The sequence below is a fragment of the Puma concolor genome, chromosome E1 (assembly GCF_028749965.1).
Source record: "Puma concolor isolate L17-30 chromosome E1, mPumCon1.1.hap2, whole genome shotgun sequence".
Classification (NCBI taxonomy): Eukaryota; Metazoa; Chordata; class Mammalia; order Carnivora; family Felidae; genus Puma; species Puma concolor.
Window position 1 is genome coordinate 15,241,129 of NC_141680.1, and position 24,544 is coordinate 15,265,672.

Below are 24,544 nucleotides of genomic sequence, written 5' to 3' on the forward strand. Positions count from 1 at the left end.
GGATTGGGAATAGCTGTTTCTGGACTCATGTACCCTGTTTGTTCGATATGGAAAAGTCTAGTTCCCTATGGGCTATCCCTTGTGGGAGCCTGCCAGGGAGTACGAACAGTGAATTGATGAGCTTTGGTGACTCAAGCTGGAAGCACAAAAATCACCAGGCCCAGAATTTGGCTATCATACTGGTGTGCATTCTGAAATGCTTTTCTGAACACTGGGGTTTTTAACACTGGGGAGGGAGGGGCTGATTGGCAGGAGTTTTAAATGTTCTGAGGACCAGGTCACAGTTGAAGGATGTTACCAGGATCCCTCCCCTCCACCCCACTTAGGTAAGGATGATGTGGTTTGACTTGACGGAGCTATGCAGCGCGAGGGTGACATTGTTTTGTGTGTTTATTTGGTCCATGCTGCCAAAGAACCGTTTCGGAGCATTGACAGAGACAGTTTGGTCTCAGCGCTTGTTATCGGAAATGCCAAGAAGTGGGATTTGTCCCGTGCAGACTCTGCTGTAAAACAGACCTGGCCTTTCTGGACAGAGTGTTGCCAGTTCTCTTGTTATATCTCTTCTTAGTGCTTTCTCCCTCTGAGGTGGATTTACTTCCCTTCCCATTTGTGTTTGGGGGTTATGCTTCAGCTCGCTGGTGTTTGGGGGGGGGGGAGTGGATTTCTCCCCAGATGAGAATGTATGCCACACTTGCCCTCAACACTTGGCTCCTCCTGGGACACTCTGCAAGGTCCTCTGCTGCTCCGCCTGCGTTTTCAGTCATATCTGAATCTTAGAGGATTTTCTCATCTCGTGCTGCCTGCTACAGCATTTAGAATTCCCAGCAGAAGTCGAGATGCAGAGGCTTGGGTGCCTTTTGGAGGCTGGCTCGTTATTTCTGAGAACACCTCTGAGGAAGCACGCACTCCTGAGGAGGCAGCGGGAGTTTCCAGGAAGGAGGAAATAAAGTTTGTGAAGTGCTGTCATCGTGAGGCTTGAAGTCCAGAGGGGAGGGGGATTGATTCCTTCACCGTTGCTCTGCTGGTTCTGTCGAGTGGGAGGCTCACCAGACTCGGGAGATGCCCTCCTGTTTATTTTCCTGCTTCCCTCCAGCAGCAACACGGAGTTCAGGGAGTTGCCTGTCACAGAACTGCAGCCTCTGCCAAGGTGTGGTTCCGGCCTCAGGTGACCTGTGGTCTCAGGAGGTGTGAATGTAAAGGACCTGCAACTCTTGCCTGTGAAGCATCTGTTGTCAGCAGCTTCTGCTCCATGAAAAGGAATGCCTTGGCCTTTTCATAGGCCACGAGTGAGTCCTTTTCTTGTAGCTGCTATTACATAAAGGTTAAGAAAATATGGGTGAAAGGAAGGTGAGATGGTGAGAACGGAGAAAGAAGAAAATAGGTGGTTCTCCCATTTGAGGCCAAGGTTCTTTTTTTTAGGACTCTTCCATCCGTGGTCAGTCATAATGAGGACCCGCTAGCCAAGAAGGACATGTCAAAGCCTGTGCTTGACTTGAGACCCTTCTCGTTTCTGGCCTCGTCCTGACGCTTACCTCCATGAGGCAGCTGGGGCCAAGGGGAGTAGGAGCTGAGGTGGTCAGAAGCTCCAAGAGCGTTTCAGGGAAAAACAGCCCGGGCCACAGGATATAACACTCAGCTGGGACAGAGAGCTCTGCGGACGTGCTGCCAAGTACCCGGTGTGCAGTTGAGGCGGCCGTCCAGACCCCACTGTGTGGGCTGCCATTGGGAGAGGGGTGAGCAGAGCACTCAGCGGGGCTGGTTGGTGGGAAGATGCACTTTTCCATTTCCCAGCACATGAGTCATCTTCTCTGGGCCCCTGTGCTGTGCTTGCACGGACAGTGGCAAGAAGGGGGTGTTGTGGCTGAGTAGCAGCATCTGTGCCGGGGGTGGAGAGGGAAGGGGGTTGGGGACAGGGTAAAGATTTAAATCCTTCACTAATCAGCAGCAGTTTGAATCACATTTTTATGAGTAAGGAAGTGATAAATCAGCCCTGAGTGTTCAGCCCGCAAGTCCTGTCAGCTGGTGCCCTTCTAAAGGCTTCTCTCCAGGCCAGTCTGCTTGCTGTCAGAGTCGCCACCCAGACACGGAACCCTGACTGTCTGAGACCGGGAAGCAAGGGCCTGATGCTGCTTGGCCCTCCCAGGTGCTTGGGGTCTTGGTGATTTGGCAGTCACTGCAAGTTACAGAACATCTGGGCCATCATTTTTCTTTCCATTCCTTCTTGGACATGTCCTTCTGGGTGGGTGTTTGCGTATGTCAGTTCCTGGACTCTGTGGAGAAGGAACATTCCAGCCTGAAGCAGAGGTGATCTGTGGCCCCCAAGGCAGTCGCGATCCTTTCAGTCTGTGCCTGGGCCTTCCTTGTAGATGTGGTACCTTAGGAGTGTGATTTGAAGAGCAACAGGGACGTCCTTACTAAAAAGTATGTTCTTTGTTAATGCCTCTAATTCATTTTGTGTGTCTGTGTATGTGTGTTCAGTGCCACCCTTGTATTGCTCTCCTCTTTTCAAAATACCAATAGTTGAGGGATAGAAATGATACTGTTACTAACTCTGTAGTGTGATCACTTTTTAAATGTGCTTTCCTTGTGGTCAAGAGAGACACAAAACTGTTGAAAAGCTTTGGATGCCTCCCCAGTTAAAATGGAGGCGAAAAACTTAGCAAGTGGTGAGTTAAAGGCATCTTTCCCCTTTTCCTAGGTTATAGTTTACCCTGGCGCTCAGGAAGGTGGAGGATGAAGGTCAGATTTGCCCTCTTTGCACAGGGGAAAATAAATTGAGTTTTGGCACATCATTTAAAATCCATCTAAACTTTCCGATCTCCGCATTGATCTTCAAATTCGCGGGTTGAGGGATGCCTGGCTGGCTCAGTAGGTGGAGCACGCAGCTCTTGATCTCAGGGCTGTGAGTTCGAGTCCCATGTTGAGTATAGAGATAACTTAAAAATAAGATCTTAAAAAAAAAAAATGCATGGGTTGAGGGCCATTGGTGGGGGGAGACCTTTATCTCCTCCTCTCATATGGACCTTTGCAAAAATTCTGCCTCAGTGGAACTATAGAGTCTAGAATCCTGCACAGAAGTGATTGGGGACAGATGAATTTGAAGGATGTTTGGGGGCTCTTAGCAAAGTGCCTGCTATTTATTAGGCACTAAGCCTTTGTTGAATGCATAGATGAAGGCGGCCATAGTTCTGGGCAAGCCAGCTCTCATTGAACAGTGTGTTCCTTACTTGGCCCATGTCCAAAATTGTCCTTTGGCGAGTGATGGGTGGTGGTGAGATAGGTGGTTCCCAGAGTGATGTCACAATTGGTAATGTCTCTACAGCATTCTTGAGCCTGAAGGGAGAAATGGGGCTTCTCCACGTGCCTCAGCATTTAACACTTCAGTGGCCATCTGACTGACTGACGTGATGCTGGAGGGTGAACTGTTGATCTAAACCACAAACACTCCAAGAATTTTAATTTTTTTAAAATTTTGTAATTTAAGGAAATAAACTGGAGTTTCTTGAAGAGGAATAATTGAAGCAACGTTTGTGGTAGGGCATCACTGAAACCCATTGCATCCCCCCATCTGTGCCCAATTTGGTCCAATCTGGCCTTCCCCCCCCCCCTTCCTTTTTTTTTTTTTTCACCCCCTCTTGGTCTCTCTGTTTTTAAAAAAAAATATGTTTTATAATTCCTGGAATCAAAACCATCTCAGGCACACACTGTTTTATTTTACTGTATTATTGGATTATACTTCCTATAAATCATTGGATGTTATTCATTGGCCACCACTGGAATAACTTCCCTTTTCTGTGCCCTGGCCCCCTCTTTTTCCTCCTCCTTTTCCTCCTCTGCCAGTTCGTAGACTAGGCCTCCATTTCAGCCCTGCAGAAATGGTGCTCTGGTGGCAGCAAGAGGGCACCCAAGAGACACTTCTTGTGTGTGCCGTCGGTGCTCCCTGCTTTTAGGGAACATGTAGGGGCTGGGATTGAGGTAGGGCTGGACTGGCGTTATCATTTATGCTTGCTCTTATGGTTTGTTAGGAATCCTAAATTGGAGGCGGTAGAGGGAGTGCCACATGTGTGTCTCCAAAGGGATGGAGAGTCACAGCTAGGACCGATAGTGGCTAACCTAGGTGTTGGGATGCTTGAGGTGGAGACCCACCCCTTCAGGCTGCTGTTGTGTATGCAGATTGAGTCTAGTTGAGAAGTTTGCTTCACAACCAAAGTTCCTTTGATTTCCAGCTACATCCACCTTACAGCCCTTGAGTACAGCAGTCTGCTCCTCTGTGGCAGTTCACTTCTGTCTGAGTCTCTTACCAAAGCAAAATGTATGAAGTGCCTAATCCTCTGCTTGTCAGAACAGTTGTACAGGAAATCCACCTTTCATAAGGGGTTAGGCTTGAGTTTAGCTGTACAAACTGTCCCTCTCATTTCTCCTTCTATATCTCTAGTGCTAGAAGCCCTTGGGCTTTTTCTCCTAAAGGATCTATGGGTAGATTTCTCCACGTAATCAGCACTGCCTGACCTTCACTTTCCGAACTGCTCAGTTTAGAGTAAATTAACAAAGAGAGAGCCAGCTTAGCCAACAAATTTTTGTGAGAAATAGATTTGGAGGTCAGAAGAGGCTAGGCTTTAGAAGGCAGGCCAGAGGAGGACACGTCCTTCAGCTATGCCCTCTATCCCTCTGGGGGAGATATAACTATCAACAGGTTGCTTAGCACAGCCTTCTTCCCTTAGAATTCCCTGGAAAAGAGGAAAAGTTAAAGAAGTGAGTATGTCAAGGGACCTCCCTATCTTTCTTGACTCTGATTTCCAGGGTCCTTGTTTTTAGAACGACTGTTACTTTAGGCTGGGAAAGAGAAACAGTTATGAAAAGCTAAAGAAATGAGAAAATTCAGTCATATCAACAAAAGTAAGCCTCTTATGTGTCAGTTGAAGAAATGATTTCTGTGTTTGCCCCAGTGTGACACTGTGGGTTGGTGTCTTTGGTTCTTTGGTTTGGAGTGCTGACGTGTAACATCCCATCATAACCCGGGAGCTGAAATGGGCCAGATAGCTCATCTCTCCTGCCGTTTTACAGCTTCCCAATTTGATTTTCTTTTGCTCCATGAAGAACTTGTTCTGAAAGGAAGACATTACTGACCGGAATGTTGGCAGCAGGACTCCCAGCTGCCTTTCCTGAGTTCTCTTTAAGCTTTTCCTGGGGAGAAAAATTCTAAATGGGTAGGTTACAGGGGACTCGGGCCAGATAGGTACTATGTGTTGAAGACACAGGGGAAGTAGGTGTGTTCTGGGGATGCGGTTAGAGGGAGTAAGTTGTACTTTGTATCCTAATCAACTAGATGATGGTCTGAGGAAGAATTGTGGCTTTCAGAGGTAGTGACCAATAACGGCAACAACAAAACGGCACCGCGTTAATACTTGATGACATTTTATAGTTACTATGTATGTATTTTCATTTGATTTCTCCTATCAGCTGTCTGAGACAGGTGGGACAGATATTTTGTATCTTACTTTATAGATGACCTGAAAGGGAACAGAAAGTTTTAGTAACTTAATCAAGGTTGCATGGCTAGTAAATTACATAAATTACACCCAGGTCTTAAGTGTCCAGCCTTCCCTATCAGAAGACAGAAAAACTTCCCTGGACTTATTTGAGACAGTTAAACAATGAAAGCATCCCCTGATACCCCACCAGAATCTGAGCAGCTGCTGTTCTTTGATGCAAAAAGTGGTCCTGGAGTCTGATTTGAGACTGAAGAGGAGCAAGTAGAGATGAAGGAGTTGGGGGGTCAGAATTCTCCTAGGCTACTTGAGCCTCTAGTGGGACCACGGATAATAAGCTGGCAGAAGGATATGGTTTAGGGATATCAAGATTGTTGTTGAGGTTCCATATTTACTACTCTCATGGATAAGAGGGAATCTCCCTCTCACAATGGAAAGCATTAAAAAATTTTTCTTTAACGTTTATTTCTTTTTGAGAGAGAGAGAGACAGAGTGAGAGCAGGGGAGGGGCAGAGAGAGAGGGAGACACAGAGTCTGAAGCAGGCTCCAGGCTCTGAGCTGTCAGCACAGAGCCTGATGTGGGACTCGAACTCACAAACCACAAGATCATGACCTGAGCCGAAGTCACACACTCAACCCACTGAGCCACTAGACGCCCCTGGAAAGCATTGTTAATGACCGATTGGTAAAAGTAATTTTCTGTCTTTCTCTTGTTTTGAGAAATGTAGTGCCTGTGTTTCTATCTCTGTCTTTTAAAGGACTTTTTAGGAGCATTGTTTCTTACTGTCACAATCTTTTCTAATATCCCTCTTGCTTTTAAAATAGAGGCTTTTCAGAGCGCCTGGGTGGCTCACTCAGTTAAGCGGCCAACTCTTGGTTTCAGCTCAGGTCATGATCTCACGGTTTGTGATTTTGAGCCCCATGTCAGGCTCTGCACTGACAAGCAGAGTCTGCTTGGGATTCTCTCTCTCACCCTTTCTCTCTGCCTCTCCTGCACTCTCTCTCTCAAATAAATAAAACTTAAAAAATTAAAATAAATTCAAAAGAGGCTTTTCAACATGCCATTCTCTTTTTTTTTTTTAAGTTTTTTAATGTTTATTTATTTTAGAGAGAGACAGTACGAGCAGAGGAGGGGCAGAGAAAAAGAGGGAGACACAGAATCTGAGGCAGGCTCCAGTCTCCAGGCTCTGAACTGTCAGCACAGAGCCCTATGTGGGGCTCGAACTCACGTAACCCTGAGATCATGACCTGAGCAGAAGTCAGACACTTAACCGACTGAGGAGCCCCTCACATGCCATTCTTAGAAGAGACTGTGATTCTTATTTTTGGCCTAGGGAAAAATGGATATATTGTTCATGCAGAAAAGAGGATGAGAGAATAAAGCATTTGAAAGGATGATAAAGTGAATACACATGGAACCCCTACCTAGATTAAGAAATAAAATCTTGTTAGCACCTCAGAAATTCCCTGTTGTGTTTTGTGTGCACCCTTCCAGGTAATTGTCCCTCACCCTTCCAGGTAATCGTCAACCTGACCTGTGGAGTTCATCCCCTTACTTTTCTTTATAGTGTTGTTATAAGTACGTCCTCTTAAACAAAACATAGTTTGGTTTTGCTTGCGTATAAATGGAATCATGCTTAATCATGTTATTTACATTCTTTTTTTCTCTGGCTTATTTTGTTCCATACAATGTTTGTGAATTCTGTCCATGTTGATGTGTGTGGTTGTAGTTTATCCATTTTCATTGCTACAATACTACATTTTATTCATTTATTACAGTTTACCCATTCTTATGTTTAAGGGCATTTGAGTTTTCTCTTTGGGGTTGTTATGAACACTGAATCCGTTGACAGTTATTGTAATTATTAGAGTATTTGGATTTATATATACTGTCTATTTCTTTTTTTAAGTTTATTTATTTTGAGAGAGAGAAAGAGAGAGAGGGACTGGGGTAGGGGCACAGTGTGAGGGGAGAGAGAGAATTCCAAGCAGGCTCCACACTGTTAGTGCAGAGCTGGACACGGGGCTTGAACTCACAAACTGTGAGATCATGACCTGAGCTGAAACCAAGAGTCAGACGCCCAACTGAGTGAGCCACTCAGGCACCCCTATACGGTCTTATTTTTTAAAAATAAGCTTTTACTGAGGTAAAGTATATACACAATAAAATGAACCCATGTTAAGAATGTATTTAAATGAGTTTGACCCATTTATATACCTAGGTAACTAATGTTCACAATCAAAATACAGAACATTCCATCATCCTGAAAAGTTTTCTTTGTGCTCATGCCAGTTGACCTCCGTTCCTACCCCTGGCCCCAGGCAGACTACCGACCCGCTTTCTGTCACCATACACTGGATGTGCCTTTTCTAGAGTTTCATATAAATGGAATCAGTGTGTACTCTTTCGTGTTTTGCTCAGCTTCACGTGTCTGAGATTTATTCATGTTGTTTCTGTGTATCAGTACTGCATTCCCTTATATTACTGAATAGTATTCTACTGTGAGGGTATAATACCATTTTGTTTATCTAGTTACCTGTTGATAAATGTTTGGGTTGTTTCTACTGTTGGGCTATTATGAACAAAACTGCCACGAATGTTTGTATGAAAGCCTTTTTGTAAACGTATATTTTAATCACTTGGGTAAATACCCTGGAGTAGATGTTCTGGGTCATACAGTAAAGTATATGTTTAACTTCATAAGAAACTGCTAAATTGTTTTCCAAAGTAGTTGAGCCATTTTACATTCCTTGCAGCAAGGTGTAGGAGCTCCAATTTCTTTGCATCCTTGCCAATATTGGGTATTGTCAGTCTTCTTTACTTAGTGGTTCTGGTGGGTATGTGGTGCCATTTCATTTTGGTTTTAATTTCGTTTTGTGTTTCCCTGATGACTGAGGATGATGAGTGAGTTTTCATGTACTTATTTACTATTTGTATATCTTCTTTGGTAAGTATCTACTTAAATCGTTTGCCCATTGAAAAATCAAGTTGTTTGCCTTTATTATTAAGTTTCAACATTTCTCTCTGTGATCTGAATATAAGCCCCTTATCAGATATATATTTTGCAGATATTTTCCCCTAATGCTTTCCCATTCTTATACCCATTTTGTTCCCTTTTTTCTTCTTTCTTACTTTCTTTTGGATTTTTTTCCCCACTCTTTCTTCTCCTTTCCCTACTAGTTTCTCTTTATTTTATTAGTGATTAACCCTAGGAATGAGAGCATATACACTTACCTTGCCAAAAGTCAGGTTATTCAGTATTTTCATTCTCTTCCGAAATAATACAAGGGCCATGGAATACTTAAATTCTATACTGTATCTCTCCAGTTTATAAGCTGCTTTGTCATGTATTTGAATTGTCTTTTTCCTTTCAAACCCTATAAGACAAATTGTTGCTGTTTGTTGTTGTTGTTGTTATTATGTTGTTGGTAAATGCTTGTTTAGATCCACTCATATTTACTATGAGTAAATTTTTCTTTTCATTCTTTTTTGCATTTCATAACCTCCACCTGGGATCATTTTCTTTCTGCCTCAAGTATATTCTTTAGAATTTATTTAGTGAAGTTCTTTTGATGACAGATTTTTTCGGTTTTTATTTGTCTACAAGGCTTTATTTTCCTTATTCCTTTCTTAATAAATAAATTATTAACTTAATTTTTTTAAGTTTATTTATTTATTTTGAGAACGATGGAGAGCATGGGTGGGGTAGGGGCAGAGAGAGCAGGAAAAAGAATTCTAAGCTGACTCCACGCTGACACAGTGTGGAGCCCAGCGTGGGGTTGGAACTCAGGAACGGTGAGACCGTGATCTGAGCCGAAACCAAGGGTTGGTTGCTTAACTGACTGAGCCACCCAGGCACCCCTATTTTCCTTATTCCTGAAGGATCTATATTCACTGGTAATAGGGTTCTAGGTTAATAGCTATTGTTCTTCAGTCCCCATTTAAGATAATTTATTGTCTCTGGGCTTTCACCGTTGCTGATTGAAAGCCAACCATCAGTCAAATTGTTTCTCTTTTAAAAATAATCTGTTCTTTCTGGTTGCTTTCCAGGTCTTTTAAAAATTACAAAAAAAAATTTTTTTTAATTATTTGATGTTTTGCAGTTCTAATGATTTGTCTAAGCTTGGATTTATTTTTTATTCTTCCTGCTAGAGATTTGTTGGGCTTCACATATCTGTGAGTTGATTTCAGCAGTTTTGGAAAATTCTTAGCTGCTCTTTTTTATTTAAATGTTTATTATTGAGAGACAGAGAGAGAGAGAGAGACAGAACATGAACACGGGAGGGGCAGAGACAGGAGGAAATGCAGAATCCGAAGCAGGCTCCAGGCTCCAAGCTGTCCGCACAGAGCCCGACGCGGGGCTCGAACTCACAAACTGCGAGATCATGACCTGAGCTGAAGTCGGATGCTTAACTGACTGAGCCACCCAGGCGCCCCTTTTAGCTGCTTTTAAAAAATATGACATCAGCCCATGCTTTCTCTTCCCCTTCTGTGACTCTAGTTAGTCAGAGGTTAGACCTTACTCTATGTCTTTAGTCTTAAACCTCTTTCAGTTTTATGACTTTTTGTGTTGTGCTCTGCATTCCAGATCATTTCCTTAACTCTGTCTTTCAGTTCACGAATCTTTCCTTAGCTGTATCTAATCTGCTAAATATGCCCCACTGAGTTTTTTGTTTACTTCAGTTATATGCTTTTATTTCCAGATATATTTTGTTCAAATCTACTCTTTTTTTTTTTTTTTTGTAGTTTCTTGTTCCCTGGACGTATTTGTGAGCTTGTCTTTTATTTCTTTAAAATATACTAAACATGGTTATTTAAAACTCTATGAATAAGGGGTCCTTTTAGATAACTTTCTGCTAAACTCTTATTTTTGCTGGTTGTCATTCCTGTGCCTTGTTTCCTGTGCAATTAAATTTTTTTTCTTATTTTCTTTGGAATTCATTATTGGGAGTGCTTGGAAATCTGGGATGAAAATTGGGAAAAGGACTTGAGTTTGCTTTTGTCCACAGCCCATTGTGGGCAATCTAAAATAATCACTCTAAATTAAAATACCTGCTTGAGGGTTTACAGACCACTCAGGTTATGTGAATTCAGGCTGCATACTCCTGTGAGGGCTAGGGCATGGTCCATATTTTCAGTGTAATATTTTTCCTCTTCTATTCAGCCCTACGGTTTAACATAGTCAGTTTTCCAACTGTCTTATCAAGGGGCCATGGGTTAGTTCTTTTTTTTTTTTTTAATGTTTATTTATTTTTGAGAGAGAGGCACACAGAGAGTGCAAGCAGGGGAGGCGCAGAGAGAGAGGGAGACACAGAATCTGAAGCAGGCTCCAGGCTCTGAGCTGTCGGCACAGAGCCCGACGCAGGGCTAGAGCTCACGAACTGCGAGATCACATATGACTTGAGCTGAAGTCGGACGACCAGCTGACTGAGCCACCCGGGTGCCCCATGGGGCCGAGGGTTATTTCTGATTCACTCTCACACCTTGGATGTAGTGCTCTAGGATCCCAGCTTAATGGCAGAGATTTTGGGCACCCTCTTAGGCTAGCTGTACCCATGAAGCTTTGGAAACCAAAGCTCAAGTTCATCAGGTGGCAAATGGTCTTAGGGTAAAGTCTGCCTGTATTGCATGCACACTTTTATCTCTAGTTTCCCATCTTTACACAATCTCTGACCAGAAGATTCCGTTTTAATTTCCTAACTCGTGTATGCTTTCTAAAAAGATTTTTAAAATACCTTTTCCAGGATAATTAGTTGTTTCCTTGGGAGAGTAGATCAAGGTACCTAATCTGCCGGGCATGTTACTAGAGAAAATGCTGCGACACCTTTTTTCTTTTTACCATCAGACTTGAGCATTTGTTTAGCTCTGCCTGGAGCAGTGTGACGGGGGCACCCATATTCAGGGTGGCAAGGGCATGTGGGCTGCTTTCCAAAGAGTAGCTCTTTTTCCAGCTCCTACAGTCTAATTTTATGGCAGATGGTGTTACTGGGTTCACATTTTAAAATTTTTCCAAGGGGTGTTCAAGGTGTAGACTACTGGGAAGACTACTTGGGTGGGGAAGGAAGGTAAAGAGAGGCTTGCAGCTGAAATGATAGAAACCATTTATTACCAAAAGGGTCTGAACTAGAGATCTGGAAAAGAGTGCTCTCTAGTTTCAGCCACATTACATTACATATCTGGTGAACCCTTGTTGGCCCATAAAATCTTTTCCATTAGTCAGGGTGCTCTGTGCTTTTGTTCTTGACTTCTGCTGTTCTTAGAGCTGTTTTGTTGGCTTGTATGTCTCAGTTTAGAAGTCAGATTGTCACATATTTAGAATTTTATTTACTGTAATTGCAGTTTTCTGGCTTCTTTAGGCCCTCTTCAGATACAGGACTCCCATCTTGAAGCTTATTTCAGAAAATGCCCCTGTGATCCCTTGCCCCAAGTGCCAACAGCAGATGCAACAGTTGACACGCGGAAGGGAATTTCCAACTGCTGGGCAGGTTTCTGAAATCCAGACACGTGCTGTTCACACTTTGGCTTCTGAGGCAGGGATCAGTGGTTGAAGAGGGGAGGGGCTGGCAGGGGACTGGAGGGAGAAAGATCTTACAGTGCCTGCCCAAGGCTTATGGCTGTGTCAGCTTTCTTCATCCCTTCTCCAGCTGGCGTTGGCAGGGTAGAGTAAATCACTGTAGAGTGGTTATGAGCCGAACTCACTGGGGGCTTCTTTGAGGCACACCTGTGACGTCAGCCTGTTATCACTGCTTGTTCTGCATAACCTCTTTTCACCTCTCCCTTGAGAAAGGGTGATGCCCAGAACTCGTGTCAGGGCAGTGAGTAGAGAGAAATGTTTGGTAATCATTATTTTGAGATGCCTGCTAAGACACAATTGCAGGCCATTGACACATTCAAGATTCCACATTGGAAGAGAAAATCCTGTTTGTAAACATGGCCTGCATACCTCATAAACTTCTTTTTAAACATGAAGGAAAAGACAATCCAGAAAGACTTGAAACTCCTAAGTGGTCTCTCTTGATCCCCCTCTAAACACACACACACACACACACACACACACACACACACACACACACACACACACTCAGACACACTTAGACACACACACACACTGCTCTCTATACGGCAGTGATTCTTTCAGAAACATCAGATCATGTCACTGTGTTCGGAATCCTCCACTGGCTTCCCATTTCAGTCAGAGCAAAGCCATAGTCTCTACAAGAAAACTCCCCCTCCTCCCCACCCTCCCACATCGCCTCTCTCTGACCTCATTTGCCGCTACTGTTCTCCCCCTGGCTTGCTTACTCTGCTTCAGCCACACTGGCCTTCTTGCAGGTCCTCTGATAAGCCAGGGATTCTTCCACCTTTGAACTTTTGCATTAGCAGTTTTCTCTACTTGGAATGCTCTGCTGCCAGCTGTCTGCATGGCAGATCCCTCACCTCCTGCAGGTCTGCTGAAATGATATCACCGTGAGGCCTGCCCCAATCATCTTATCAACAGTGCTGCACTCCCACCCTGTACCCCTTGATTACCTCTGATCCTGCTTGATTTTCTTTTTTCACAGCTTATATTCTCAATACTAGGAAACTCGTTTTGGAGGCATATGTTTATTACTCATTTTCTCCTACTGCTCCTCTTCAAGAACATAAACTGCCTGCAGTTAGGGATCCTTACCCTGCTTTATTCACTGATGCATTATGAACCTCTAGAATAGTGCCTGGTGTGCTATAAGTTGTCAATAAACGTGTTCAACAAGTCAGTCTGGGCAATGCAGATTGAAAGGTAAGGCCTGGGTATCTGTTATCTGGGGTCATTGTTGATAATCTTACTGTCTTCCGTGTTTTTTCTTTTTTCCTTGTTTTTTTCTGACACCTCAGAAAATGTAATTTCCAAATACATATTTTGTATCCTGGCGTTAAATTAAAATACATTAAATGTGTTTTGGTATTTACTGTTAATCCTGGAATCTATGTCTTTGGGGCTCTGGAAAGCAAAATTTCTTGGAGAACAGCATAAGTTCTGTCCTTTCTCATCTCCTAAATCTTCCATCATTTATTCTCTGTCCTTTCTTCCTGCACATAATGTTCTTTTAGTTCTCCTTTACTGTATTTTCATTCTCATTTAACTAGAGCAATTTGTCCTCTTTATGTAAACTAATTTTTTAACTTAATTAATTTTGAGAGAGAGAGAGAGAGGTCGGGAGGGACAGAAAGGGAGAGAGAGAGAATCCCAAGCAGGGTCTGCACTGTCAGCGCAGAGGCCAATGCGGGGCTCGAACTCACAAACCATGAGATCATGGCCTGAGCTGAAACCAGGAGTTGTATGCTTAACCAACTGAGACACCCAGGCACCCCTACATATTTTTTAAAAAAGATTTAACATTTTTGTTTTTGTTGAGAGTACTAAAAAAATAGGAAAAAAGCTGGAAGCCACCTGTAAACTTCCCAGCAATGACATTCATTCCTACATGTATATATGAATATTCAAGCTTTTCATAACACAGTTGAAAAAATACTGAATATAAAGACGTTTGATTCTACTGTTTTCACTTAGAGGTATTCAAAGTTATAAAATCCTTTATAATCCTGTTTAATGGCTGAATATCATTCTCATACGAATATGTTAAAATTCACTTAATCCGTATCCTGGTTTTGGACATTTTCCCCCACTTTTCTAGTATTGTGAATAATGCTATAATTAACATCTTTGTACATAAAACCGTTGTCTGCATTTCATATTGTTTTGTTAGAACATATTTTTAGAAGCTCAGATTTTGAGTTAAAGAGTTTGAAGTCTTTTAATGCTTTTGATACATGATGCTGGATTACTTATTAAGAAGTTGTGCCAGCTTACACTCTTTAACAGGAGTGTTTGAGAATGCCCAGCTACCACCTCTTACTGGCATTAAAGTATTTTTAATGTTTTATAGTTCTTGGCATAATGTAAACATTCATGTATTTGTTGAGTAAATGATAGATGAAAACCCATCTTTTTTTTTTTTTTTAATAGACTTTGATTTTTAGAGAAGTTTTAGGTTCATAGCAAAATTGATCAGGAAGACCAGAGAGTTCCCATATATCTCCTGCCCCCAAAACATGCACCATCTCCTCCACTATCAACACTGGGAACCAGAGTGGTACAGTGGTTACGATTGATGAACATATATTGATAAATCATTATCAGCTCTAGCCCATAGTTTACATTAAGGGTCTACTTTTGATCTTGTACATTCTGTGCGTTTTGAGAAATGTGTACTGACATGTATCCAGCATTATAGTATCATACAGAGTAAGTTCATTGCCCTAAAACTCCTCTGTGCTCTGCCTGTTCATCTCTTCCTCTCCCTAACTTCTGGTAACCACTGATCTTTTTACTGTCTCCATAGTTTTGCCTTTTCCAGACTGTCATATAGTTGGAATCATGTAGTGGGTAGCCTTTTCAAATTGACTTCTTTCATTTACTAATATACATTTAAGGTTCCTCCACATCTTTTCAGGGCTTGATAGCTCATTCCTTTTGAGTATTGAATGATCTCCATTGTCTGAATATACCACAGTTTATTTGCCAGTTAGCCTACTGAAGGACATCTTGGTTGCTCTAAGTTTTGGCAGTTATGAATAAAGCTACTATAAACATCTGTGCAGGTTTTTGGGTGGACATAGTTTTCAGCTCATTTGGGTAAATACCAAGCAATGAGATTACTAGATCATATGGTAAGACTGTGTTTAGTTTTGTAAGAAACTGCTAAACTGTTTTCCAACTTATCTTGTTTTAAATTGCATTTCTTTGATTACTGATGAGAATGGGCATTTTTTTCTGTTTTATTGTTTATAGTTCTGTTTGTAGTCTCTGCTCATTTTTCCATTCCAACCTAGTATCTTTCGTGTCAATTTATTTGAGCTTTATTTTTACATTTATTTATTTAATCTGTATGTTAGAAGGAGACACAGAGAGAGCATGAGTGGAGAAGGGGGCAGAGGGAGAGAGAGAGACAGAGAGAGAGAAAGAATATCCCAAGCAGGCTCCACGTTCACGAGGCGGAGCTTGATGCAGGGCTCAGTCTCATAACCGTGAGATCATGACCTGAGCCGAGGTCAAGGGTCGGCCGCTTAACCAGCTGAGCCACCCAGGTACCCCTATTGGAGCTTTGGAGATGGTAAATATAATGAGTCCTTTCTGTGTTCACTGGTAATTTTCTTATTTGTGTGTGATTTTTTAAGTATGTTTATGGTTTTTTAAATGTACAAAAGTTTTAAATTTTTATTTAGTTAAAAATGTCATTCTTTTTCCTTTGTAATTTATTCCATTGTTCTTAAGCTTTATTAGGGCTTTCTACTGGAGAAGTTTTTTTTTTACTAGATCTGCAAATATATTTTCATTTCTATCAGCTGGAGGGAATTCTAGCACTATTTGTCAGGTAATTTCATTCAGTTGGTAAGAGATGTGAGGAACCCTACATCCTTACTAATGTGATAGCAACATTGTCAAACTAGATCTTTTGCATCATATAAAGTTCCTAACCAGCAGATAAGCCTGGTGTATATATTACTTTGACTGAGGTAAGGTTGGAGTCATCATGAACTGCATTGTCAGGGTCAGACCTTTTACTGCACCTCACCTCACCAGGTGAAAACTTGTCAGCTGGGAATAGTTTAAGCTTGGAAAGTTAGCATGGGTATGTCAGTGAGTAGTCTTGTCTTGCCATTTCAGGGAGGAAAGAATTTGGTTGCCTTTTGTGGCTCTCCCACTTTTCACTAACTAATAATTCATCTGTACATTAATAGACTATTTCTACTGAGGAAGTACATCTTTCTTTTGGAGTAAAAACTCTTGAAATAAACCATGTTTTGAGTTGAGTATTAAGGGAGTAAGGCTGTGCCAGTTGGGGCCCTCAACACTGGCTCATGGGACCATACTCAGCCAGAGACATTTGCATACAGATGTTTCCCGTAATCTCTGGTGGCCCTTTTCATTGGTTAGTCTTGGCTTTGGAAGCATTATGAAAGGTGTATTTAGGGCAGCATTTCTGCTGAGCAAGTCAGTGCCCCTGACTGTCCTGGGCCCAGGGATGTGCAGGCAGAGAGTCGTAGTAATGAGATATTTCTGAAATTTCTTTGGCTTAAGGAATTCAGAGAGAGGTATAGGGGTGGAGCAGATGTATGCTGCCCAGTATGGAGAGTCAGGTCATGACATTTGTATTTTCTGGGTGATAGATCTTGGGCGTGGGGTCATCTGCCAAAAATGTGATCTCTCTTTCTCTGAAAGTCATGTGATCTCATGGTTATGAACTTTGCAATTAATCACATTTTGTAAAATTATACATATTATACATATGTTTACTTAAAAAGACTGGTGGATGTACCTCAGAACTTAATCATAATTCTCTAGGATGGTGGAATTAATGAGTGTTTTAAATTTTCTTTTGCTTTCTCTGTTTTTTTGTTTGTTTTTAGTTTTTTGTCACGATCACATTTTTGTCATAGAAGTGTGTTCTTAGAAATTGTAATGACAAAAATATTTGAAGTTAAATAAAACTAGGTTCTAATTCTGACTGTGTCTTTTGCTATATCGTCCAAATTACTTAGCCACTTCTCTGTTTCTACACCTAGTATCTTGTGCATAGAAGACGTTTAAGAAGTATTAAACGAATTAAACCTCCTTGCTGTATATAGTATGTTTGCCACTGATTTGCCATTATTTGTCGCCTTCCCTTAAGGGGAGATTATTTTCTCTTTTGAACTTTGAATTTCAAACAAAGCAACTTTGGTTTTGAGGGTTTACCAACTGTATTGTTTCCTTTGACATTGCTGATTCTTCAAACTCTCTTCATTCATTCCAGAGGAACCAACATCCTGATAGGTGAACTAGAGAATATTCACCTAATTCTAGAAAGTGCAATCATTTTGGCTTCATAAAGTGCATAGGTCACTCAACTAGAGTATATACTCCATGAGGACAAAAGACTATAAGGTATTTTATCAAATCCCTAACAGTGTTCAAGGCAGATTTCAAAATTAGGCACTTAATTAATAATGGTTGGTTGATTGATTATCAGGGTCTGGAGTTGTGTAAAATGAGTTTCAGCATATAAGAAATTATATTTAAGTTATACCTGTATATCTGAGTTTATATATAATGAGTTTAGGCATATTAAAATTATATTTACATTCTTTTAAACTGCCTTATGCAAAGCTCCATGCTGATAAAGCCATCAGAGAACTCTCTTTGAGATGGTAATGCTCCAGGAGACTGCTTTGAGAAAGCAAGATTAGAATCTGTGATATACTTTTGCCCCTTTTTTCTAGCTCCAGACTATGGGAATCTCTCCCTCTGAAGACATTAGGAAGCCAAATTGATAAAGAAATTCATATTAATTAACTAATGCTCTTTAGCTACTCACTGATGCTCCTTTGCAAAGGAGACTGAAGCAGTTCATTCAGCTGCCTGGTACCTGCCTTCCGAGTTTCACCCTTACTTTGAGGCCCTTAAAGGCAAAGAGAGTCCTCTTAGGAAGTGGTGGAAGTGCCTCCACATATGTGTGCTATTTCTTTAAAAGAAAGTCTAACGGAAGTGATGCTGTAGGGAACATCTGCACTTGGGGCTGAGTGGAGAGAGCGAGATGCGCTGCAGCTGGTGTAAGGCCCTGGCAGGCTGAGGCGCTGCTGTCTATTGGGGTTTACTTCTGTCTACATTGAAACATGGCTTGGGAGGGGGTTGGTGGCCTGCTGCCAGCCTCAGTTAGCCTGCCCTTCTCTTTCCTCTTTCCTCCTCACCACCAACCCCCCCCCCCAACTCCCCTCCCTCATGCTTTAAAGTCACATTTCCAGGCCAGACGTAGAATTAATCTCTGGGCACTTCACATTGCTGGCAGCTGAAAGCAGGATGTGGGATCTTTTTTTTTTTTCTCTCTTTCTCTCTCTCTGCGTCTTGGCTGACTTTTTTACCTCTCGAAGAATTTGGAAGGCCGTGAGATCCCCCCCCCCCAAGTACTGTGGAGTTTTTCAGCACGCTGATCACCCTGCTGCGGCTTCACCCTAATAGACTTCATATGTTGATGCAGTTGACATCAGTATCAAACTATTTTACATGTGATCTGGTGTATTTCCTGAGGAAATCTGCAAGATATTTATTAAGAACTAATAAAATAAACCTCTCCATGAGTTTTTAGGTAGTTTTCAATTTTTCATGTCTCTCTCGTTTCCTCTTATCAATGAGTTGCTATTTTCTCTCTACTCTGACCATCACAAAAGGAAACAAAAATAAATGTTTTAAACTGTTCCTGAAGGGACAGAGAGAGAATAGTTCTGCCATGATGTATCAGCCGGGGCTATATTTTTAGTGCCGCATTGTAGAAACTAAAAATATCCTGTTATAGTGGATCCTTTTTATAGGTCTGTGTGTGTGTGTGTATGTGTGTGTTTATAATGTTGTACGCACAAGTGCCTTTGTGCATCGGCAGCCGCTCTCCCCATTACAGCTGGACTCCATTAGTCCTTGAAAATTAATGTAATCCCAGTTAAGAAAAAAATTAATTACTCTACCAGAGCTGCATTTTATCCAAAGCTAGTGTTAGCTCCTTAGCTGGCAGCTTAGTTTTTGAGAGGCTCCAGGGGCCCGTGGAGTTGTGGCTATGGTATCACAGCATTTGCTGCTGTGTTTTTCCTGTTGAGAGCAAGCATTCCTCAGTTCTTTAGGGTTGGACACGTGGCATGCAGAGAGTAACTGCAGACCCCTCTGCCTCAGTGAAATACCATGTTCCATTCTGGTCATCCCCCACAGCGTTGTCTGCCACAGGTTTAACTCACCTGCCATAGCAGCTTTTCTTATCAGGATTTTGTTAAAAAGAGATTCTTTGGCAGTGGCTGATTCTTTTAGTGTTCTCTGGAGGAGAAATACCGTTTATTAAAGTCCAGGAGATGCATGGGATTTGCCTAGGAGGGTTCTTTGTGGACAATTAAGAATGAAGGTCATGTTTTGTCCTTACTTTTTGTCTGAAGTTGGACTGGTCTGTTTAATACACACCTCTTATTATAAATGAGTGTGTCAGAGTTGACTGCTGGCTTCTAGTAAGACTTCTCAGCACCAGCCTGGATGAGGGGCTTCCTGGCTCAGCGTGTGAGTAACGTCTCCAGCTCTGTAATCAGTGTTCTGGGATGAGGTGCAGGGCACAGCCCAGAAGTTGCTGCAGTCCGCCTCGTTTCGTGATACAGCTCTTGTGCAATTGCCTGCATTTGTTGTTGTTGTTTTGTTTGTTTTTCCTCTTTGGGGGCCTGGGTTGGGGTGGAAGGGTAGAGTGATGGATAGGTGGGAAGGACGGTTGTTTGTTTCCTTACGGGTCAGACTCCCCAGACTCTCTGCTGAGAGCCCGGCCACGGTCCATCTGTGTTGGATTGCAGTTCTCTTTTTGAACTGAGCTGGGGCGTGGGCAGCATAGGCCTGTGTACCTCGTGACAGGCCTTCCCAAATCCCATGATGGCATGGATCCTCACGATGCTGTTCAGAACAAAAACAGGGTTAGTGCCCTTTTGTTTCTTTTTGGGCATGGGTTCGGAGGCGCGTCTGTGGACCTCATGTTCTCTCCTGCTGGTGACTCCAGGTCCTCTCCTGATCCCCTCCCCGTCATCCCCTAGCTGACAACTAGTTGAGCCCTTGGCTTCCTGTACTTGATCCCCAGGCAGTGTAGTTCAGTAAAAGTAGTAATTAGGCCTTTTACAAATTTATTTTATTAGTGAAGAGAGTTGGTAGGTAATGGGCTGTAACTCTAACACAGCCAGTTTGGAGATTAATAAAAAATTTAAAAAGAGCAGTTTTTACCAGAGGCAGCGGGCCTGTTACTTCGAGTCCTCAGCTGAGCCGAAATCAGAGCGGCGTGGGACCCATGGCAGACTGGCTGCTGAGAGATGCAGAGCCACGTTCCTTGTTGTTACAGTCTGTGCAGTGCCCGTCCTTGAGGGTGTTTTACGCTGGCATTGGAAAAAAGGAAACCTTGTTTTCCAAGAACTCTGCTCTCTCTCAGCTTGATAAGCATTTAAAAATAAAAGCTGCACAATTGAAATTGGCAGTGCATCCTCATTCTTTTGTCTCTCTGTTTATTTTTTTCCCTCATCCCTCAACATGTGTGCTACAGCCCATGGTTATTACACCCTCAAGAATGATGGCCTGGAACTCAGCAAACTTGCACCAGGGTCTGCCCGCCCTCCATTCGGCTGTTTGAAGCTGGCTGAGGCACCAGGACCCGGCACTGAGCGGTCTGGTGGATCAGCCTCAACAGCTCCATCTGTGGCACATTTCCCTTTTCCCCTGAAGCTGCCGCCTGGAATTTTTAGCTTCTCCAGAATCCTGATTGTCAGCTCGATCTTTCTTGTTAGTTTTTGCAGTTAACTTAATTGATTTGTTTACCTCTCCATTGGAGGAGCTCCGAAAGAAAGTGCTTTGGCACTAATCAGGAGCAGTCCTGGCTTTTTAAAAAGACTCTTGTGAGCTAAAATCTTACAACACTGACCCGGGGAGAAAAAAAGCTCCTATGGTTTGGGCGAGGGTGACAGTAAGCCCTGGTTTGCCCAGACATAGACCCTGTTTAGGAATTATTTAGCAGCACACCATTTAGATCTCACAAATATCCCAGTTTAGGAGATAAATTTTAGCATCACCCTAGCTTAGATGAATTTAGCAAAGAACAAACAAACAAAATAAGTCACTTGCTACAAACTGTTAAGACTTTGTCTAGAAATGTAATGGATTGTAAGTCAGTGCCAAACCCTGCCCTAAGCATTGCATGCAGATTCCACTGGAGTCATGCACATGTGACCTCAGAAAGAATTGCTATATCTCTGGCTCTGTGAGTGAGGACTGGCCTTCCTTCTGCTTGAGTAGGTCCTGGTAAAGCCAACTTTGAAACACCATGTCACTTGTTTTAGCACTTCTGGTTATCATTGCCTAGTTGGTTGAGTCAGAACCTGGAGTTCGTTTTTTCGTGGGGTGTGGTTTCAGGTTTGCAGACTTCCTGGTTGATGCCTGTGAAGGGTTGGTGCCTGATGTAACTAAATAGGGTGTTACTTCAGGTTAGTAGTCCTTGTTTTTGCTTGGCTGGTTGGGCTGAACCTGGTATTACCGTTTCCCAAAGAATATTTTTGGTTTGAAAACTGAAGGTCAGCAGTTCGCAAGTGCCGAACTGAAAGCCAACTCTGTGGTTTGTCTTGTGCCACTGGGCCAGCAGCACTGCAGCCCTGATCGATTGATCTGCAACAGTATGAGACCACGAACAGCAACTGCCAGACAAAACTCCATTTCACCCCATTTCCCTGTCCAACCTGTGTCTCTGCCCAGATCCCCTTTCTTTTTCCTTGTATGTCTGTCTCACTCTTGGTTATGTAGTTCACTTTTTTGAGTCTATCTTTTTCCATCTCCCTGTCTCTTTCCATAACAGTTTTTAATAATGTTTTAGTTAGTTCCAGCCTTTTCCCTGAATGGATCCCATTGGAAAATGCATTTGAAAGGAAACAGTTATACACTTCCCTTCCTTTGAAAGTCTGTTGGCACCTTTTCCAGTGCAGTAAACCATACAACATGTATTTTCAGAGTTTCCAAACACAGACATGCTGGCGTTAAATTTATGAAAAAATATTTTATTCAGCTGTATGGTAACTGTGACTTTTAGAGATGCTGATCAGATTTGAAATTGGTACTGACTTTTGGGACGCTAACAGGTTTATAGATCTCTGCAGGATATATAGCTACACTGGCTCCTGGGGAGTCCATGATGCATTGTGCCATGGCCTTTGATTGCAGGTTGGGCAGGAGGAGCTGGGGCAAGAGATGTAGATGTGGGGTTCCCCCCAGCCACACCCAGAGAAAAACAGAGAAAGTCAGTGAGTCACTGATGAATATTGCATAGCGTTGTTGTGCACAGAAGCAGAAGGTAAATTCCTTCTATTCATAGAAGGTAAGTCTTTTTCTTTTTATTACTCCAGCCACGGACTGGAGGTCAAATAACACCTGTTTGTGTGGTATGTTATTTACTTTAGAATGCTTTGTATTCAAAGCAGTGATGATATTTCTAATGTCTATGAGTGATTATGTCACTCCTCCCTTTTTATACCTTTAGGCCAGTGCCAAAAAAAAAAGTTAGAACCAGTCCTCTGTATTTAAACATCTGTGGGTTTGACTGAGGTTTGAATTTGGTCCATAAGGACAGTGGCCCTTCTCAAGGATCCTGGCTGTTTGTTCAGAAGATCGCTGGGAATGCTATTCAAAGAAGCCTTTCAGATAGGGGTTTCTTCCAAATTGCTCAAGCATCTCAACTTTGTATTGGCTCACTTAGATTTATGCACTATGACGTTTCAACTTTCCTTTGCTTGTCAGCCTAACAGGGGGCCTGCTGCAGGGTGTTCAGGTGGATTCTGTGCCTGCCGCCATAGGACAGAGGCTGCCAAAGACAACCCGACAAAAAGCTGAGCATCCTTCAGGCTGCATGTCCCACTCAATTCAGTTAACAAGGGTTTGTTAAGCATCCATTCTGTGTCTCATTCTTCTTAGCTTTTTTGGTGGCATTTGCCTTTGTTGACTGCAGACTTTCCAGAAAGGCTTTCAGTGATCATAACAATATTCTCTGTGTTCTCCTATTCCTCTTCACCTGTTTCTTGGGTCTTCCCTTTCTAATCCAGCATCCTAAATGTCAGCACTGACTAAAGATATCCCCTTGGCTCTCCTCTCTGTAGTCTTTTCCCTATTTGGTGTATTGTAAAATCTCATGGTTGTAACTGTCACCTCTCGGTGGATTGCTCCCGAATCTCTTTTCTGCCAGATCTTTTTCCTGAGCTTTAGCCCACATTTCTACCCTCTGGGACATTATCACCAGGAATCTCAAGCTTATTAAAAAATTACGCATCCTCTGGGGCACTTGGATGGCTCAGTCAATGAAGCCTCCGACTTCGGCTCAGGTCATGATCTCGCAGTTCATGAGTTCAAGCCCCGCGTTGGGCTCTGTGCTGACAGCTCAGAGCCTGGAGCCTGCTTCGGATTCTGTGACTCCCTCTCTCTCTGCCCCTCCCCCGCTCATGCTCTCTCTGTCTCTCAAAAAATAAATAAACTTAAACAAAAATTGTACATCCTGTTTTTCATGTGTTGTAAGTCAGGCTTCCCAGGAAGCAAACTCTTGAGGTGTAGATTTGCATCCCCCGGAAGCTGATTGGGGAATGCTCTCAGGGTCAGTACCTGCGAGGACATGGAAAAAGCAGGATGAGGCGCAGGGAGAAGTCGAACTGCACTGCAGCTGTTACAGAGGCGTTCCTATAGGGATCTCTTCAGAATAGTCCCAATTGGACCAAAGGGGCTAGACCTTTATGCCCTTTTATACCCCCTCCATCAATCAGCGAGTGGATAAGAGTTACCCCTGGGAAGGGGGGAGATTCACATTTCTTTAGCTGAGAGTGAGCCGGGGAGAAGGATCATCTGAGATTTGCTGCCAACACTCTTGGTAGTGGGAGAATGAGTGCTGTAGTCCTGGGCAGTGCACCAAACCATCTCCTGCCCCACCAGAACCATTCTCCCATGCACGATCCTTCTGTTCTTCCTCCCCACGTCCTCCATATTCTCAGGCTGTCTCAGCCTCACTGTTTCTACTACGTTGAGGTGTAATTCACGCAGAACAATAATGCACAGATTTTAAGTGTTCAGTTTGATGGGTTTTTACAAATGCCAACCCCACTTTTTATTCTTTTTCTCCTTTACCCTGTATGTTAGGAGTGTTTGAAAATAACAAGAACCATCTTGAAATAGCTTAAACAAGAAAGGAAATGTATTGTGAAGAATACATTCAAGTGAAGAACTTGAGGACAAGGATATAGCTAGGCCTGTCGAAGGGTTTGGAACCAGGAAAGCTTTTTCTTCTCCTCTGCTTCCTTCTGCGTATTTCTTGCTGTTGTACTTCCTCCCCTTCCTGGCATATTAATTATTACATCATTTTTGTGTAATGCATTTTTACAAATAAAGTTATTTCACCCTTTTCAATGGTTCTCTCTTCCATTGTATGTATGTCCTATAATTAATTAATTTTTA

The 24,544-nt window shown here is 42.6% G+C and overlaps 1 protein-coding gene across 3 annotated transcripts in view; it reads left to right on the forward strand.

Moving 5' to 3' along the window:
* Nucleotides 1–24,544, forward strand: part of SMG6 (SMG6 nonsense mediated mRNA decay factor) — a 230,829-nt gene that overhangs the window by 57,625 nt on the left and 148,660 nt on the right. The window lies entirely within an intron of this gene.